Raw genomic sequence first — 5,000 nt, 5'->3', positions numbered from 1 at the left:
CTCTCTCTCTCTCTCTCTCTCTTTCTTCCCCCCCTCTCTCTATCTCTCTCTCTCTCTCTTTCTCCCCCCCCCCCTCTCTCTCTCTCTCTCTCTCTCTTTCTCTCTTTCTCTCTCTCACTCTCTTTCTCTCTTTCTCTCTTTCTCTCTCTCTGTGTCTCTCTCTCTTTCTCTCCCTCCCTCCCTTCCTCTCTCCATCTATCTCTCCCCACCTCTCTCTCTTTCTCTCTCTAACTCTATCTATCTATCTATCTATCTATCTATCTATCTATCTCTCTCCCTCTCTCTCCCTCTCCCCATCGCTCTATCTTTCTCTCTTTTTCTCCATCTCTGTCTCTTTCCCCACCTCTCTCTCTTTCTCCACCTCTCTCTCTTTCTCCACCTCTCTCGCTCTCTCATTCTCTCATTCTCTCGTTCTCTCGTTCTCTCGTTCTCTCGTTCTCTCGTTCTCTCGTTCTCTCGTTCTCTCGTTCTCTCGTTCTCTCGTTCTCTCGTTCTCTCGTTCTCACGTCCTCACGTTCTCTCGTTCTCTCGTTCTCTTGTTCTCTTGTTCTCTTGTTCTCTTGTTCTCTCTTTCTCTCTCTTTCTCTCTCTCTTTTCCCTCCCTCTCTTCCTCTCTATCTCTCTCTTGCTTTCTCTCTCTTTCTCTTTCTCTCTTTTTCTCTTTCTCTCTTTTTCTCCTTTTCTCCTTTTCTCTTTTTCTCTTTTTTTTCTCTCTCTCTTTTCTCTTTTTCTCTTTTTCTCTTTTTCTCTTTTTCTCTTTTTCTCTTTTTCTCTTTTTCTCTTTTTCTCTTTTTCTCTTTTTCTCTTTTTCTCTTTTTCTCTTTTTCTCTTTTTCTCTTTTTCTCTTTTTCTCTTTTTCTCTTTTTCTCTTTTTCTCTCTCTCTTTCTCTCTTTCTCTCTTTCTCTCTCTCTCTCTCTCTCTCTCTCTCTCTCTCTCTCTCTCTCTCTCTCTCTCTCTCTCTCTCCCTCCCCCTCTCTCTCTCTCTCTCTCTCTCTCTCTCTCTCTCTCTCTCTCTCTCTCTCTCTCTTTCTCTCCCTCCCTCTCTTCCCTCTCTCTCTCTCTCTCTCTCTCTCTCTCTCTCTCTCTCTCTCTCTCTCTCTCTCTCTCTCTCTCTCTCTCTCTCTCTCTCTCTCTCAGAGTGGTCAGAAGCCTTCATTGTCACTCCCTCCAACTAGCAGGGGTGACCAATAGTGTAGCAACGCCGCCGTACTGAATTAAGCCACGCCCACATCCCTCTTGACCTTTGCCTACAATCTTGACCCATACAATCACTCTTCCTCGAGTCACGCTTCCGCCCGGACGCGGCTCCCCCGGGGGCAACCCTCCGGGGCCCCTGCCTTATCGGGCCTAACCGCTGCCCGGGGCTCTACTTCTGCACAAGCCGGCTACGCTGCCGACAGCCTATACCACAAATAAAACATATAATCGGACCCTGCGTTTAACCAACACGACCCTGATAATTGGTGGACAGCAGTGTCAACAAGCACCTCACAAATGGTGCCAGCGGAGGATGTCGCTACTTTCAAGCTTGCGGCACGAACTCCAAGCCTCCCACAAGAACCAGCTCTTCTCCAAAAACAAACCTGTAAATACGCCATGGGCAATTCTTTTCCTTCCCCTTGTGTCCATGCAGTTATGTTTTCAACAAGTGCAGTGATTTTTTTTTCAACATCTGAACAAGTGTCAGTGCTAGTGCATTTTTTATCTCTATTATCTACCATGTTTCTTTGAATTTCCTCGTTATGGTAGATTATCTTCATTTCATTTGCGAGAGTAAGTTTCTTAGGCGTGTTTTCTTTATATAACTCGGTCACGGTATACTAAAGCATTATGTAGGTATATTCATGCGTTTTTTCTTTAAATTCATTGATTTCTCGAATCCTCTACGCCGACGAGGGCACAGCTGTAAAACAATGCGTTAACCGACGCCGTATTGACGTAAATTTCGTCATATATTATTGATTTCGGCTCGGCTTTACTATGCATTAGTGGGATAATATATCGAAATACTTAAAACCAGCATTTTTTTCTTTCTCCAGACTTCCCCACCTATCCTAGGTCCCAACTTCTTCCTAGTTCCCTCTTCTTCCTCAATCCCCCTCCTGACATATTTTCCCCTCCCTGTTACGGTCACTAACGTTTTAATATTCTACTGTTGTGATATTTCTTTAAAAGATAATTTCTCTGTAAACAAATTCATGAAAATAAGTGAATTATATTTTGTAAGTGTGATTCTCGTCCGGCTTCACACTTGCCTTTCATGACCGTATTTTGACCGCGCGTGACCTGTCTTCCTGACCTTTTTGTCCGTGTGAATCTCAAGTCAATTATCCGATTCGTTATCTTGGTGTTACATTTCGATTTTGTGTGGAACACTTGGGTATGAACCTGACTTCGATCTCACTCAGGTAAAGTGGTCAACTCTGATTGCTATCTGCCTCCGCCCACGACTAGAAATATTTATTCAATTCATTATTGTTTCTATCTTATATTTCAATTATCTCTCAGTGTTAGCGATTATTTCTATTATATCAGCTACTACGATTTCATATTGTTCGTGATCATAATTCATCAACTGACGTGAAATTGCCTCGGTCATCCTAACGACTTTCCTTCTTCCCTCCACCATGACAAGAAGATGCTGACTGATTTTCGTTTCTTCCATTAATAATTTTAATTGCGAACACCATTCCATCGGTATTACATGGTCCTTGCTGACGACCCCAAGCTGGGTTCTGGACATGTTTTTAGTAATAAGTCGAATGTTGTTCTTACCGTGCTCAGACGCACTCTTATCGCCCAGCTGCAATCCGCGCCTGTGATGCACCCAATGTTTTACGACTCTACGTGTGCTTAGCGCTGGCATTTTCCAATGGGATGGGATGCCCAATTACCGTAATGTTTTTGCGACGTATGAGCTCGTCCCGGTAGTATCCTCTTCAACCTGAGAATATGGTGGGGTACTGACCGCTCTTCCTCCGGGAGCCTTTAGGGTTAGTGTAACTAACAGCCACGAGGTTGTCTTATCGGTCGATCAGTTGTCCGAGAGAATCTGACCCGCTCTGCTTGCATCATGCGTTGCTCTGCAAGCTTTGTCTGTCCCGTGACAGACTTGTAATCATTTCATTAATTTCACATACTGTAAGCAGTATCATTTTTGTGATTTCGCATAGTGGTTGATATAATGTTGCAATTACCGTTTGATAGTAAATATATTTACATATTTATGACTATTCTTTTCGTGCAGTCAGGTTGGTATTTATTTCCCTTGCACACTTGCATTTTTCTACACTGGCTTACTTACACACGCCCCCCATCCTCCCCCATACCCCTCACCCCCCCTACTACCTTAACCGCCCGCCCTCCCTCTCCTCCTCCCCTCCGCTTATCTTGTATTCTTGCCTTGCATTACGTTTTATCGACCGCATTTTGTCGTGAGCAGCATAAATGATGTAATGAATCGCTCTCGAACGTTATGACGACTGCATTACCTAATTTCATTATAGCATTGCCTCGAATTGGTGATGGTGTCAGTGATAAATAGGTTCTATGATACAAGAAAAACGATACGCATTTCTTATAAGTCAGATGTATATTGTATATACTATAGCACAGCACACTGTTGACCCTCGCTTTGTTGCATCTTTTTTCTTTTCTCTTAGGAAGTTTGTCGTTCAAGATTGTCCTTGCGGACGCGACAACTCTTCCCCCCTTTTAGTTATGCACAATGCTTATCTCTTGTAGAATCTCATCTCCGTCTATCCTGAAACAATTGCAATTCAAGCAAGTCCTTGTGGACTATTGCCATTGTCTCCCTAAGCATGTTCCCCTGTCTATCTCTTGACAGTTGAATGAAAAAATGATTATAAAAATCTTGAAAATTCAATATAAAAATCTTCAATATTAGTCTCCTGTCATATATTTGATTATATATAGTACATACGGCTCTTATTGTCACCCCCCACCCCCCTCCCTCCGTTCGTCCTCCTGTCTCTCTGCCTGTCTCTGCCCTCGGTGTGCTTGTTTCAGAAAATGTCGGGCACAGCCTGCCAGGACAAACCGAGCACCGGCCGACGACAAGAGCGAACGATGCAGGGCGCGAACAGGAGGAAGCCACATGGGTCCAGCACCGCGAAGGTTCATAGCAAGTTACTAACCCGAGCAATCTCAGAGTGGTCAGAAGCCTTCATTGTCACTCCCTCCAACTAGCAGGGGTGACCAACAAGGCGGCAACGCCGCCGTACTGACCTAAGCCACGCCCACATCCCTCTTGACCTTTGCCTGCAACTTTGACCCATACAATCACTCTTCCTCGAGTCACGCTTCCGCCCGGACGCGGCTCCCCCGGGGGCAACCCTCCGGGGCCCCTGCCTTACCGGGCCTAACCGCTGCCCGGGACTCTACTTCTGCACAAGCCGGCTACGCTGCCGACGGCCTATACCACAAATAAAACATATAATCGGACCGTGCGTTTAACCAACACGACCCTGATAATTGGTGGACAGCAGTGTCAACATGCACCTCTCACACACACTCTCACTCTTTTCTCTCTCTCTCTCTCTCTCTCTCTCTCTCTCTCTCTCTCTCTCTCTCTCTCTATATATATATATATATATATATATATCTCCCCCCACCCCTCTCTCTCTCTCTCTCTTTCTCTTTCTCTTTCTCTTTCTCTCTCTTTCTCTCTCTTTCTCTCTCTTTCTCTCTCTTTCTCTCTTTCTCTCTCTTTCTCTCTTTCTCTCTCTTTCTCTCTCTTTCTCTCTTTCTCTCTCTTTCTCTCTTTCTCTCTCTTTCTCTCTCTTTCTCTCTCTTTCTCTCTCTCCACCTCTCTCTCTCTCTCTCTCCTCTCTCTCTCTCTCCACCTCTCTCTCTCTCTCTCTCACTCTCTCTCTCCACCGTTCTCTCTCTCTCCACCGTTCTCTCTCTCTCTCCACCGTTCTCTCTCTCTCTTTCTCTTTCTCTGTCTCTCTCTTTCACTCTTGAAGGTGTCCCACAG

The sequence above is a fragment of the Penaeus chinensis genome, chromosome 3 (assembly GCF_019202785.1).
Source record: "Penaeus chinensis breed Huanghai No. 1 chromosome 3, ASM1920278v2, whole genome shotgun sequence".
Lineage (NCBI taxonomy): Eukaryota > Metazoa > Arthropoda > Malacostraca > Decapoda > Penaeidae > Penaeus > Penaeus chinensis.
The sequence above is the reverse complement of the archived record's forward strand: the minus strand, read 5'-3'. Positions refer to the sequence as shown.